Source organism: Mesoplodon densirostris, chromosome 8, assembly GCF_025265405.1.
Source record: "Mesoplodon densirostris isolate mMesDen1 chromosome 8, mMesDen1 primary haplotype, whole genome shotgun sequence".
In the NCBI taxonomy this organism is placed as follows: Eukaryota; Metazoa; Chordata; class Mammalia; order Artiodactyla; family Ziphiidae; genus Mesoplodon; species Mesoplodon densirostris.
Window position 1 is genome coordinate 53238129 of NC_082668.1, and position 15682 is coordinate 53253810.

At 35.8% G+C, this 15682-nt stretch overlaps 1 pseudogene; it reads left to right on the forward strand.

Annotated features, from left to right (window-relative positions):
- LOC132494738 (coiled-coil domain-containing protein 150-like) overlaps positions 1-15682 on the forward strand; it is a 170210-nt pseudogene that overhangs the window by 99791 nt on the left and 54737 nt on the right.

Genomic DNA, 15682 nt, shown 5'->3' on the forward strand with positions numbered 1-15682 from the left:
TGGAACAACTCCAGTGTTCAGCAGAACACTATTCAGCAACAGAAAGGAAGAACTATTGATATATAAAGAAGAGTGAGTGAATCTCACAATAATTGTGCTGAGTGGAAAATCATTCAAAAATGAGTACATCAACTATGATTTCATTTATATAAAATCCTAGGAAATAAAAGTGAATTGATTGTGACAGAAAACAGGTCAGTGGTAGCCTTGGGTGGATGTGTAGGAACAGGGAGATATAGAAGTGGGGGAAATTACAAAAAGGCATAAGGGAACTTTGGGGATAATGGAAGTGTTCATTATCATGATTATGGTTTATACATATATCAAAATTGTACACTTTAAATATTCATAGCTTATTGTATTTCAACTATATCTCAGTAAGGCTGTTTTTAAAAATGTGAATGTATTATACTAAAATTAATTATTTTTAAATGTTTAAAATAACATTCTTGAAATGACAAAAACAGTAGCGATAGAGAACAAATTACTGGTTGCCAGGGGACATGGGATGAGTTTGGGGGAGGGTGTGAACACAGAGAAGTAGCACAAGTGAGTTGTTTGCGGCAGTGGAGCAGTTCTGTATCTTGGTTGTCGTGATCACAGGAATATGTGCATGGGGTCAGATTACATAGAGCTATGTGCATGTGTGCATACACAGATGAATGCAGGTTAAAAAAAATGGTGAAGGGCTTCCCTGGTGGCGCAGTGGTTGAGAGTCCGCCTGCCGACGCAGGGGACGCGGGTTCGTGCCCCGGTCCGGGAAGATGCCACATGCCGCGGAGCGGCTGGGCCCGTGAGCCATGGCCGCTGAGCCTGCGTGTCCGGAGCCTGTGCTCCGCAACGGGAGAGGCCACAACAGTGAGAGGCCCACGTACCACACACACACACACACACACACACACACACACAGTTCCTTTTCATCCATTTCTTAGGTGTCTCACAGTTTCTATAGTGTTATGTTTTTATAGTTTTATATTAGAGAATATATGTAAGGGGCAATATTAGGGTAGGAGATTAAGTACAGACTACTGTGTATAAAATAAGCTACAAGGATATATTGTACATTACATGGAATATAGCCGATATTTTATAATAACTCTAAATGGAGTATAATCTTTAAAAATTGTGAATCCCTATGTTGTATAGTTGAAACTTACATAATATTATAAATCAACTCTACCTCAATTTTTAAAAATATGTATCTATATATATTTAGATCATTTGAAACAGTAGGAGGATATGACCTTGACCTAAATACTGGTATTTCCGAGACTGCCTGGTAAGCTAGCTGTGGAAGCTACTTGGATTTTAATGACACAGGAACATCAGATCTCTGAGGGCAGCAGGATTTATTTGCTTCTGTGTTCTTCCCCATTTCAGTGTCCTGAATTAGAAATTCTTCCAAAAAAGAAACCCAGTATAAAAAGTAAAGTGCTTTATAGATGAGAACATGCCATCTGACAAGTTTCAGGGCATTTTATTGAGTACTCTGAGGCTGGGGGTAGCGTAAGTTACCTGAGAAATATTGTGGAATAAGGATATTCTGTGTTTTGTTTGAAGAGAGGCAAATCGAAAATTCTTGAGTGTTCATCAGTATTTTCCACTGAGTTCTAAGGTTAACAGCAGTTTGCTTACGTTTAAAATGAGAATAAGTGTTGCATCAATACCTCTCTTTAGAGGCAGCCATTCTAATTCTGAACCTTAAGTGAATACACTTAAGGGGGAGCCATGGAACATGTTTTATACTGTACACTGTGGAAAAGAGCACCAGAAACAGGCAAAGATGAGAAAAAGGATTCTGCTGATGGAACAAGAGAGATTTCCTAAGACAAAATGTGTTTTCATGTAGCCTTTCTAAAAAAAACGAAGTATTAGCACTCAAATTTTAGCAGCTCTTGAAAACAATCAGTGGCTACAACCAAGAGGAGTTTGCCCTTCAGAGGTGGGAAACAAGAAAAGATACTGAGAGAGGAAAAGGTTGATTTAAATTAAAAATTTTGGATGAATTTTTTTCTGATTCAGAGATAAGCTCAGTAATGTTAATTGTCGATTTGTATTGAGAGGGTTGGGAATAAGAGGAAGAAAATGTAGAAAAACACACAAGTTGGAGATTTGTGAGTAACTATTAATGATTTTATTCCCCCAAATCATCTTTTCTTTAAAGTGAAAGATGTGAGTAGTCAGCTTTATGAGTTAGTTTTCAAATATAATTCAGCCTATAAGAATTCTGTTAATTCAACTTTCGTAATTCTCTGTGGGTAAACACAAGACTCTTGTCTCCTTACATATGGACAATTCTAATTATCCGTACTCAGAAAGGGTTTTGAATACTAGATACCACAATTTCTTTAAAATTGAAATATTTTACCCACAAAGTCTCACTGTTATATTCATGAGTCATGTTAATTTGGAGTTTCCATAAATGCTACAAACCAAATGAATTATCTCAGTACATGTATAGGGCTATAGCCTATTTTATTTGATGAAATAGCTATTTTAGTTGAAATAGCATCATTAGAAAAACAGGATCGCTTTTTACAAGTTTTAAGGGTTTTCTGTGATTTTTTTCTGCAAAACTTGTGACATCTTAATTTTTTCTGTTTTGGAGTGTGTGTGTGTATATATATATATATATTTCTTTAATGAGACTTGTTTTTTTATTCTTCTGTTTTCCCTCTAGATAAAAGTTAAGCAGCTAGAAGAACAACTACATTCTTTTACTGAAACCAGTTCACAGAACGACCATCTACGCAAGTTGAATAAGGCACTAGAGGGCAAATATGCTCAGGTGTGATGAATAGCTATAAAACAGATTGCTTCTATGTTGTTTTAATTAGCTTTTTAAGAATTTGGTGACTTTCTCCCCACCTCACCGTATGATCCCAGAAAGATGAATATTCTCTCACTTGACTCAATTTATCAAAAATATTTTAAACACCCTCGATGTACAAGGTTCCACTCAACCACAGAAGAGTTCATAAAGATGCCTGAAGCAGTATTGGGACATTCAACTTGCATGCTCTGATTGCAGGATTAGGAATGTACTCGGCAGACTTTATTATAGAATAGAAGGTTATGCCTTTCAGAAACAAAATAGATTGTATTGTGAGCATGCATAGGGAACATCATCATGATGAAAGCCTCGAGAATCTCTATCATAGAGGAAGTGATTTTTTTAATTTGAACCTTAAAACTTTTGGCAGAGGTGAGGAACAAGTATCTTTGGGTTTTTAATTACAGGCGAACGCAGAACTCATTGCCAACAAGATATACTTGCAATAGCGCACTTGAAAGAGGTATTAGTAGTGAAGGTGCTTACTTGTTAGCATGGTAGCTATTGAGACTGAGACTATTGAGACTATTAACAATGATTTACAAATTTATCACATGATTCATTTTTAATTTTTAACAGTGTAAGCATGTGTGACTTCTTTAACTATAACGTTTGTGTATGTCTACCCTTGGTAACCAAGCAACTAGAATGTGTCTTCAAATGGGTTCTAACAATCTGACTATACTGGTAAAGGGGACCTCATTAGATATGCTTTGTTTCTGCATGAGGACATACTTTACGCTAGTATTTTCTTCATTCTGAAAGCAAAGGAACACATTTTAAAGTATATTTTCCATCCCAGCTTCATTTAGAACGTTGTGTTGTTTCTCATAGTAAAGGGGGCACTCACTGAAAAATAATTCTAGGTTTAGTTGATTTTGTCTTTTTAAATTGCTGATGCTTCCAAGAAGGAGGAAGTCTCCAGAGAGGCCTGCATCTTCAAAATTACTTTAAAGCCACAGGCCCCGTGTCAACACTGTAAAGGAACGAAGTTCATCAGTTGTTTTGCCCAGTGTTAGGCCAAACCCTACACACCATGTGACCTTTGCACCTACCCTGACTTCTGTGAGGTCTTCTCAGGAGATTGGAGACTCTGGGATCTCTCTAAAGACTCTTTTGAATGCCATTAAAACCATGGAGGGAAGACTGGAAGGTAAAATAGACATTCTTGCCTCAAGACCATTAAAAAATGATGAGTCACCAAATTTTCTTCACCGGGATTCGGTAAGTGAAGGCCACAAATTAAATCATAAGGAAATTTCAGATTTATACAACAATGAAGAAAAGTAGTAACATCTAGAAAGATAACGTTTGGAGGTGTGAGTAACAACAAGGAAAGAACTTCTTCACAAACAGCAAAAACTGATGATGTAGATCAAAACCATCATTCTGGCTATTGCATACTTAGTTTTTGATTTGGACACAGAAATGTCATATTTGGCTTAAGAGTAACCATTGAGATTTTTAATCTAATTTTCACTTTAAAAATTAATGCTAATAGTCTTAACATTTACAGTAAAATGGGTAAAGCCTGATTTTCAAGTAGAAATACATAAATAGAAGCCCTGAGAACTTGAACACTGGAAACTACTTCCCAAAGAAAACTTACTAGAGCATCCATCTTTGTTTGGTATTTAAAAATAGAAAGTACTATAGCTTGTCTTCTAGAGTTAACTACAATTTAGACCCTTTCTGTAAGCACTTTTGCTAGTGGCCTTTTCATTTTTTATAAATAATTTATAAGCACTGGTAAAATTATAAAAACTATATTCTTCCTAATGTGCTTTTCTAGAACAAAATCCAATAGGCTTTCAAAACCTTATAAGTGAGCATCTTTTGTACTATTCTTGAATCCTTACAGAAGACGTTAAAGTATTTTTAACGTTACAGGTTAAAAGTTGTAAGGAAGTATAATATTGAGGAAGATGTGGGGAAAAGGCATTCTTCTTTGCTGCTGTTTGGAGTGCCCTTTTCCTGTGGAGGACAATTTGGCTTTGTTTATCACTTTACACCCACAGTTGTACTCTTTCCTACAGATACACTAGCTTGTACATAAGACATGTTTACAAGGTTACTTTCTGAAGTATTGTTTGTTATTAGCAAAAGACTAGAAACAACCAAAATTCCATCAGTAAGAGGCTGGCTAAATAAATCATGGTATATCCATAGTTTGGAATACTGTTTGAAGATATATTTATCTTAATCATAGCATATCTATTATTAGGTTAAAACAGTCCAGGTTCAGAAGAGCATACAGAGTATTTTACTATTTGTGTGCAAAAGGGTTGGGGCGATGAAGTCTACATATGTATTCACTTTTGAATAGAGTCTCTCTAAAATGAATCGTGATAAATGGGCAACATTATTTTCGAGGAAGGAAACTGGGTGGCTGGGAGATTTTTCACTTTATCCTTTTGTACCTTAAGAGTAATGTGAATGTGCTACCCATCCAGAAAAATTTTATGAACATTTTATTTTCAACAGAAGTAAAAGTAGAGAAAGGATGGTCTTTTCAACAAATGTGCTAGAGCAATTGGGTATCATATGCAGAAACAAAAAAACAAAATACCTTTGATCCATACCTCTTACCATATATAAAAATTAACTCAAAATGGATGAAAGCCCTAAAGGTAAAACTTAAAACTGTAAAACTTCTGAAACATAGGATGAAACCATTGTGATCTTGGATTACACTAAGATTTCTTAGATTTGACATCAAAAGCATGATCCATAAAGGAAAAAAAGGTAACATTGACAACGTATGCTCTTCAAAGACATTGTTGTTAAAATGAAAAGCTACAGGCTGGGGGAAAAAAAAACATTTTCAAATCACATATCTGATAAAGGTCTTGTCTCCACAGTTTATTAAAAACTCTCCAAACTCACTAAGAAGGAAAAACAATCCGAAAAAAAACGGTGCAAAGTATTTTATTTATTTGGTGAACACACGTTTCACCAAAAAAGATATACGGATGATAAATAAGCACCTGAAAAGATGTTAAACATCAGTCATTAGGGAAATGCAAATTAAAACTGCAGTGAGGTACTACCACACACTATTAGGATGTCTAAGATTGAAAAACTGATTACCCCAAGTGTTAGTGAAGATGTGGAGGAACTCTCATACCTTGCTGAAGGGAATGTAAAATCACTCAGCCACTCTGGAAAATAGTTTGGTAGTTTCTTTAAAAGTGAGACATACTACTACCATACAACCCAGCCAGTCCACTCCTATGCATTCACCAAAGATAAATGAAAGCATGTATCTACACGAAGATCTGTATACAACTGCCCAGAGCAGCTGTACTTGTAACAGCTTAAAACTGGAACAACTCCAGTGTTCAGCAGAACACTATTCAGCAACAGAAAGGAAGAACTATTGATATATAAAGAAGAGTGAGTGAATCTCACAATAATTGTGCTGAGTGGAAAATCATTCAAAAATGAGTACATCAACTATGATTTCATTTATATAAAATCCTAGGAAATAAAAGTGAATTGATTGTGACAGAAAACAGGTCAGTGGTAGCCTTGGGTGGATGTGTAGGAACAGGGAGATATAGAAGTGGGGGAAATTACAAAAAGGCATAAGGGAACTTTGGGGATAATGGAAGTGTTCATTATCATGATTATGGTTTATACATATATCAAAATTGTACACTTTAAATATTCATAGCTTATTGTATTTCAACTATATCTCAGTAAGGCTGTTTTTAAAAATGTGAATGTATTATACTAAAATTAATTATTTTTAAATGTTTAAAATAACATTCTTGAAATGACAAAAACAGTAGCGATAGAGAACAAATTACTGGTTGCCAGGGGACATGGGATGAGTTTGGGGGAGGGTGTGAACACAGAGAAGTAGCACAAGTGAGTTGTTTGCGGCAGTGGAGCAGTTCTGTATCTTGGTTGTCGTGATCACAGGAATATGTGCATGGGGTCAGATTACATAGAGCTATGTGCATGTGTGCATACACAGATGAATGCAGGTTAAAAAAAATGGTGAAGGGCTTCCCTGGTGGCGCAGTGGTTGAGAGTCCGCCTGCCGACGCAGGGGACGCGGGTTCGTGCCCCGGTCCGGGAAGATGCCACATGCCGCGGAGCGGCTGGGCCCGTGAGCCATGGCCGCTGAGCCTGCGTGTCCGGAGCCTGTGCTCCGCAACGGGAGAGGCCACAACAGTGAGAGGCCCACGTACCACACACACACACACACACACACACACACACACACACACACACACACACAAAGTTCCTTTTCATCCATTTCTTAGATGTCTCACAGTTTCTATAGTGTTATGTTTTTATAGTTTTATATTAGAGAATATATGTAAGGGGCAATATTAGGGTAGGAGATTAAGTACAGACTACTGTGTATAAAATAAGCTACAAGGATATATTGTACATTACATGGAATATAGCCGATATTTTATAATAACTCTAAATGGAGTATAATCTTTAAAAATTGTGAATCCCTATGTTGTATAGTTGAAACTTACATAATATTATAAATCAACTCTACCTCAATTTTTAAAAATATGTATCTATATATATTTAGATCATTTGAAACAGTAGGAGGATATGACCTTGACCTAAATACTGGTATTTCCGAGACTGCCTGGTAAGCTAGCTGTGGAAGCTACTTGGATTTTAATGACACAGGAACATCAGATCTCTGAGGGCAGCAGGATTTATTTGCTTCTGTGTTCTTCCCCATTTCAGTGTCCTGAATTAGAAATTCTTCCAAAAAAGAAACCCAGTATAAAAAGTAAAGTGCTTTATAGATGAGAACATGCCATCTGACAAGTTTCAGGGCATTTTATTGAGTACTCTGAGGCTGGGGGTAGCGTAAGTTACCTGAGAAATATTGTGGAATAAGGATATTCTGTGTTTTGTTTGAAGAGAGGCAAATCGAAAATTCTTGAGTGTTCATCAGTATTTTCCACTGAGTTCTAAGGTTAACAGCAGTTTGCTTACGTTTAAAATGAGAATAAGTGTTGCATCAATACCTCTCTTTAGAGGCAGCCATTCTAATTCTGAACCTTAAGTGAATACACTTAAGGGGGAGCCATGGAACATGTTTTATACTGTACACTGTGGAAAAGAGCACCAGAAACAGGCAAAGATGAGAAAAAGGATTCTGCTGATGGAACAAGAGAGATTTCCTAAGACAAAATGTGTTTTCATGTAGCCTTTCTAAAAAAAACGAAGTATTAGCACTCAAATTTTAACAGCTCTTGAAAACAATCAGTGGCTACAACCAAGAGGAGTTTGCCCTTCAGAGGTGGGAAACAAGAAAAGATACTGAGAGAGGAAAAGGTTGATTTAAATTAAAAATTTTGGATGAATTTTTTTCTGATTCAGAAATAAGCTCAGTAATGTTAATTGTCGATTTGTATTGAGAGGGTTGGGAATAAGAGGAAGAAAATGTAGAAAAACACACAAGTTGGAGATTTGTGAGTAAATATTAATGATTTTATTCCCCCAAATCATCTTTTCTTTAAAGTGAAAGATGTGAGTAGTCAGCTTTATGAGTTAGTTTTCAAATATAATTCAGCCTATAAGAATTCTGTTAATTCAACTTTCGTAATTCTCTGTGGGTAAACACAAGACTCTTGTCTCCTTACATATGGACAATTCTAATTATCCGTACTCAGAAAGGGTTTTGAATACTAGATACCACAATTTCTTTAAAATTGAAATATTTTACCCACAAAGTCTCACTGTTATATTCATGAGTCATGTTAATTTGGAGTTTCCATAAATGCTACAAACCAAATGAATTATCTCAGTACATGTATAGGGCTATAGCCTATTTTATTTGATGAAATAGCTATTTTAGTTGAAATAGCATCATTAGAAAAACAGGATCGCTTTTTACAAGTTTTAAGGGTTTTCTGTGATTTTTTTCTGCAAAACTTGTGACATCTTAATTTTTTCTGTTTTGGAGTGTGTGTGTGTATATATATATATATATTTCTTTAATGAGACTTGTTTTTTTATTCTTCTGTTTTCCCTCTAGATAAAAGTTAAGCAGCTAGAAGAACAACTACATTCTTTTACTGAAACCAGTTCACAGAACGACCATCTACGCAAGTTGAATAAGGCACTAGAGGGCAAATATGCTCAGGTGTGATGAATAGCTATAAAACAGATTGCTTCTATGTTGTTTTAATTAGCTTTTTAAGAATTTGGTGACTTTCTCCCCACCTCACCGTATGATCCCAGAAAGATGAATATTCTCTCACTTGACTCAATTTATCAAAAATATTTTAAACACCCTCGATGTACAAGGTTCCACTCAACCACAGAAGAGTTCATAAAGATGCCTGAAGCAGTATTGGGACATTCAACTTGCATGCTCTGATTGCAGGATTAGGAATGTACTCGGCAGACTTTATTATAGAATAGAAGGTTATGCCTTTCAGAAACAAAATAGATTGTATTGTGAGCATGCATAGGGAACATCATCATGATGAAAGCCTCGAGAATCTCTATCATAGAGGAAGTGATTTTTTTAATTTGAACCTTAAAACTTTTGGCAGAGGTGAGGAACAAGTATCTTTGGGTTTTTAATTACAGGCGAACGCAGAACTCATTGCCAACAAGATATACTTGCAATAGCGCACTTGAAAGAGGTATTAGTAGTGAAGGTGCTTACTTGTTAGCATGGTAGCTATTGAGACTGAGACTATTGAGACTATTAACAATGATTTACAAATTTATCACATGATTCATTTTTAATTTTTAACAGTGTAAGCATGTGTGACTTCTTTAACTATAACGTTTGTGTATGTCTACCCTTGGTAACCAAGCAACTAGAATGTGTCTTCAAATGGGTTCTAACAATCTGACTATACTGGTAAAGGGGACCTCATTAGATATGCTTTGTTTCTGCATGAGGACATACTTTACGCTAGTATTTTCTTCATTCTGAAAGCAAAGGAACACATTTTAAAGTATATTTTCCATCCCAGCTTCATTTAGAACGTTGTGTTGTTTCTCATAGTAAAGGGGGCACTCACTGAAAAATAATTCTAGGTTTAGTTGATTTTGTCTTTTTAAATTGCTGATGCTTCCAAGAAGGAGGAAGTCTCCAGAGAGGCCTGCATCTTCAAAATTACTTTAAAGCCACAGGCCCCGTGTCAACACTGTAAAGGAACGAAGTTCATCAGTTGTTTTGCCCAGTGTTAGGCCAAACCCTACACACCATGTGACCTTTGCACCTACCCTGACTTCTGTGAGGTCTTCTCAGGAGATTGGAGACTCTGGGATCTCTCTAAAGACTCTTTTGAATGCCATTAAAACCATGGAGGGAAGACTGGAAGGTAAAATAGACATTCTTGCCTCAAGACCATTAAAAAATGATGAGTCACCAAATTTTCTTCACCGGGATTCGGTAAGTGAAGGCCACAAATTAAATCATAAGGAAATTTCAGATTTATACAACAATGAAGAAAAGTAGTAACATCTAGAAAGATAACGTTTGGAGGTGTGAGTAACAACAAGGAAAGAACTTCTTCACAAACAGCAAAAACTGATGATGTAGATCAAAACCATCATTCTGGCTATTGCATACTTAGTTTTTGATTTGGACACAGAAATGTCATATTTGGCTTAAGAGTAACCATTGAGATTTTTAATCTAATTTTCGCTTTAAAAATTAATGCTAATAGTCTTAACATTTACAGTAAAATGGGTAAAGCCTGATTTTCAAGTAGAAATACATAAATAGAAGCCCTGAGAACTTGAACACTGGAAACTACTTCCCAAAGAAAACTTACTAGAGCATCCATCTTTGTTTGGTATTTAAAAATAGAAAGTACTATAGCTTGTCTTCTAGAGTTAACTACAATTTAGACCCTTTCTGTAAGCACTTTTGCTAGTGGCCTTTTCATTTTTTATAAATAATTTATAAGCACTGGTAAAATTATAAAAACTATATTCTTCCTAATGTGCTTTTCTAGAACAAAATCCAATAGGCTTTCAAAACCTTATAAGTGAGCATCTTTTGTACTATTCTTGAATCCTTACAGAAGACGTTAAAGTATTTTTAACGTTACAGGTTAAAAGTTATAAGGAAGTATAATATTGAGGAAGATGTGGGGAAAAGGCATTCTTCTTTGCTGCTGTTTGGAGTGCCCTTTTCCTGTGGAGGACAATTTGGCTTTGTTTATCACTTTACACCCACAGTTGTACTCTTTCCTACAGATACACTAGCTTGTACATAAGACATGTTTACAAGGTTACTTTCTGAAGTATTGTTTGTTATTAGCAAAAGACTAGAAACAACCAAAATTCCATCAGTAAGAGGCTGGCTAAATAAATCATGGTATATCCATAGTTTGGAATACTGTTTGAAGATATATTTATCTTAATCATAACATATCTATTATTAGGTTAAAACAGTCCAGGTTCAGAAGAGCATACAGAGTATTTTACTATTTGTGTGCAAAAGGGTTGGGGCGATGAAGTCTACATATGTATTCACTTTTGAATAGAGTCTCTCTAAAATGAATCGTGATAAATGGGCAACATTATTTTCGAGGAAGGAAACTGGGTGGCTGGGAGATTTTTCACTTTATCCTTTTGTACCTTAAGAGTAATGTGAATGTGCTACCCATCCAGAAAAATTTTATGAACATTTTATTTTCAACAGAAGTAAAAGTAGAGAAAGGATGGTCTTTTCAACAAATGTGCTAGAGCAATTGGGTTACATATGCAGAAACAAAAAAACAAAATACCTTTGATCCATACCTCTTACCATATATAAAAATTAACTCAAAATGGATGAAAGCCCTAAAGGTAAAACTTAAAACTGTAAAACTTCTGAAACATAGGATGAAACCATTGTGATCTTGGATTACACTAAGATTTCTTAGATTTGACATCAAAAGCATGATCCATAAAGGAAAAAAAGGTAACATTGACAACGTATGCTCTTCAAAGACATTGTTAAGAAAATGAAAAGCTACAGGCTGGGGGAAAAAAAAACATTTTCAAATCACATATCTGATAAAGGTCTTGTCTCCACAGTTTATTAAAAACTCTCCAAACTCACTAAGAAGGAAAAACAATCCGAAAAAAAACGGTGCAAAGTATTTTATTTATTTGGTGAACACACGTTTCACCAAAAAAGATATACGGATGATAAATAAGCACCTGAAAAGATGTTAAACATCAGTCATTAGGGAAATGCAAATTAAAACTGCAGTGAGGTACTACCACACACTATTAGGATGTCTAAGATTGAAAAACTGATTACCCCAAGTGTTAGTGAAGATGTGGAGGAACTCTCATACCTTGCTGAAGGGAATGTAAAATCACTCAGCCACTCTGGAAAATAGTTTGGTAGTTTCTTTAAAAGTGAGACATACTACTACCATACAACCCAGCCAGTCCACTCCTATGCATTCACCAAAGATAAATGAAAGCATGTATCTACACGAAGATCTGTATACAACTGCCCAGAGCAGCTGTACTTGTAACAGCTTAAAACTGGAACAACTCCAGTGTTCAGCAGAACACTATTCAGCAACAGAAAGGAAGAACTATTGATATATAAAGAAGAGTGAGTGAATCTCACAATAATTGTGCTGAGTGGAAAATCATTCAAAAATGAGTACATCAACTATGATTTCATTTATATAAAATCCTAGGAAATAAAAGTGAATTGATTGTGACAGAAAACAGGTCAGTGGTAGCCTTGGGTGGATGTGTAGGAACAGGGAGATATAGAAGTGGGGGAAATTACAAAAAGGCATAAGGGAACTTTGGGGATAATGGAAGTGTTCATTATCATGATTATGGTTTATACATATATCAAAATTGTACACTTTAAATATTCATAGCTTATTGTATTTCAACTATATCTCAGTAAGGCTGTTTTTAAAAATGTGAATGTATTATACTAAAATTAATTATTTTTAAATGTTTAAAATAACATTCTTGAAATGACAAAAACAGTAGCGATAGAGAACAAATTACTGGTTGCCAGGGGACATGGGATGAGTTTGGGGGAGGGTGTGAACACAGAGAAGTAGCACAAGTGAGTTGTTTGCGGCAGTGGAGCAGTTCTGTATCTTGGTTGTCGTGATCACAGGAATATGTGCATGGGGTCAGATTACATAGAGCTATGTGCATGTGTGCATACACAGATGAATGCAGGTTAAAAAAAATGGTGAAGGGCTTCCCTGGTGGCGCAGTGGTTGAGAGTCCGCCTGCCGACGCAGGGGACGCGGGTTCGTGCCCCGGTCCGGGAAGATGCCACATGCCGCGGAGCGGCTGGGCCCGTGAGCCATGGCCGCTGAGCCTGCGTGTCCGGAGCCTGTGCTCCGCAACGGGAGAGGCCACAACAGTGAGAGGCCCACGTACCACACACACACACACACACACACACACACACACAGTTCCTTTTCATCCATTTCTTAGGTGTCTCACAGTTTCTATAGTGTTATGTTTTTATAGTTTTATATTAGAGAATATATGTAAGGGGCAATATTAGGGTAGGAGATTAAGAAGTACAGACTACTGTGTATAAAATAAGCTACAAGGATATATTGTACATTACATGGAATATAGCCGATATTTTATAATAACTCTAAATGGAGTATAATCTTTAAAAATTGTGAATCCCTATGTTGTATAGTTGAAACTTACATAATATTATAAATCAACTCTACCTCAATTTTTAAAAATATGTATCTATATATATTTAGATCATTTGAAACAGTAGGAGGATATGACCTTGACCTAAATACTGGTATTTCCGAGACTGCCTGGTAAGCTAGCTGTGGAAGCTACTTGGATTTTAATGACACAGGAACATCAGATCTCTGAGGGCAGCAGGATTTATTTGCTTCTGTGTTCTTCCCCATTTCAGTGTCCTGAATTAGAAATTCTTCCAAAAAAGAAACCCAGTATAAAAAGTAAAGTGCTTTATAGATGAGAACATGCCATCTGACAAGTTTCAGGGCATTTTATTGAGTACTCTGAGGCTGGGGGTAGCGTAAGTTACCTGAGAAATATTGTGGAATAAGGATATTCTGTGTTTTGTTTGAAGAGAGGCAAATCGAAAATTCTTGAGTGTTCATCAGTATTTTCCACTGAGTTCTAAGGTTAACAGCAGTTTGCTTACGTTTAAAATGAGAATAAGTGTTGCATCAATACCTCTCTTTAGAGGCAGCCATTCTAATTCTGAACCTTAAGTGAATACACTTAAGGGGGAGCCATGGAACATGTTTTATACTGTACACTGTGGAAAAGAGCACCAGAAACAGGCAAAGATGAGAAAAAGGATTCTGCTGATGGAACAAGAGAGATTTCCTAAGACAAAATGTGTTTTCATGTAGCCTTTCTAAAAAAAACGAAGTATTAGCACTCAAATTTTAACAGCTCTTGAAAACAATCAGTGGCTACAACCAAGAGGAGTTTGCCCTTCAGAGGTGGGAAACAAGAAAAGATACTGAGAGAGGAAAAGGTTGATTTAAATTAAAAATTTTGGATGAATTTTTTTCTGATTCAGAGATAAGCTCAGTAATGTTAATTGTCGATTTGTATTGAGAGGGTTGGGAATAAGAGGAAGAAAATGTAGAAAAACACACAAGTTGGAGATTTGTGAGTAAATATTAATGATTTTATTCCCCCAAATCATCTTTTCTTTAAAGTGAAAGATGTGAGTAGTCAGCTTTATGAGTTAGTTTTCAAATATAATTCAGCCTATAAGAATTCTGTTAATTCAACTTTCGTAATTCTCTGTGGGTAAACACAAGACTCTTGTCTCCTTACATATGGACAATTCTAATTATCCGTACTCAGAAAGGGTTTTGAATACTAGATACCACAATTTCTTTAAAATTGAAATATTTTACCCACAAAGTCTCACTGTTATATTCATGAGTCATGTTAATTTGGAGTTTCCATAAATGCTACAAACCAAATGAATTATCTCAGTACATGTATAGGGCTATAGCCTATTTTATTTGTTGAAATAGCTATTTTAGTTGAAATAGCATCATTAGAAAAACAGGATCGCTTTTTACAAGTTTTAAGGGTTTTCTGTGATTTTTTTCTGCAAAACTTGTGACATCTTAATTTTTTCTGTTTTGGAGTGTGTGTGTATATATATATATATATATATTTCTTTAATGAGACTTGTTTTTTTATTCTTCTGTTTTCCCTCTAGATAAAAGTTAAGCAGCTAGAAGAACAACTACATTCTTTTACTGAAACCAGTTCACAGAACGACCATCTACGCAAGTTGAATAAGGCACTAGAGGGCAAATATGCTCAGGTGTGATGAATAGCTATAAAACAGATTGCTTCTATGTTGTTTTAATTAGCTTTTTAAGAATTTGGTGACTTTCTCCCCACCTCACCGTATGATCCCAGAAAGATGAATATTCTCTCACTTGACTCAATTTATCAAAAATATTTTAAACACCCTCGATGTACAAGGTTCCACTCAACCACAGAAGAGTTCATAAAGATGCCTGAAGCAGTATTGGGACATTCAACTTGCATGCTCTGATTGCAGGATTAGGAATGTACTCGGCAGACTTTATTATAGAATGCCTTTCAGAAACAAAATAGATTGTATTGTGAGCATGCATAGGGAACATCATCATGATGAAAGCCTCGAGAATCTCTATCATAGAGGAAGTGATTTTTTTAATTTGAACCTTAAAACTTTTGGCAGAGGTGAGGAACAAGTATCTTTGGGTTTTTAATTACAGGCGAACGCAGAACTCATTGCCAACAAGATATACTTGCAATAGCGCACTTGAAAGAGGTATTAGTAGTGAAGGTGCTTACTTGTTAGCATGGTAGCTATTGAGACTGAGACTATTG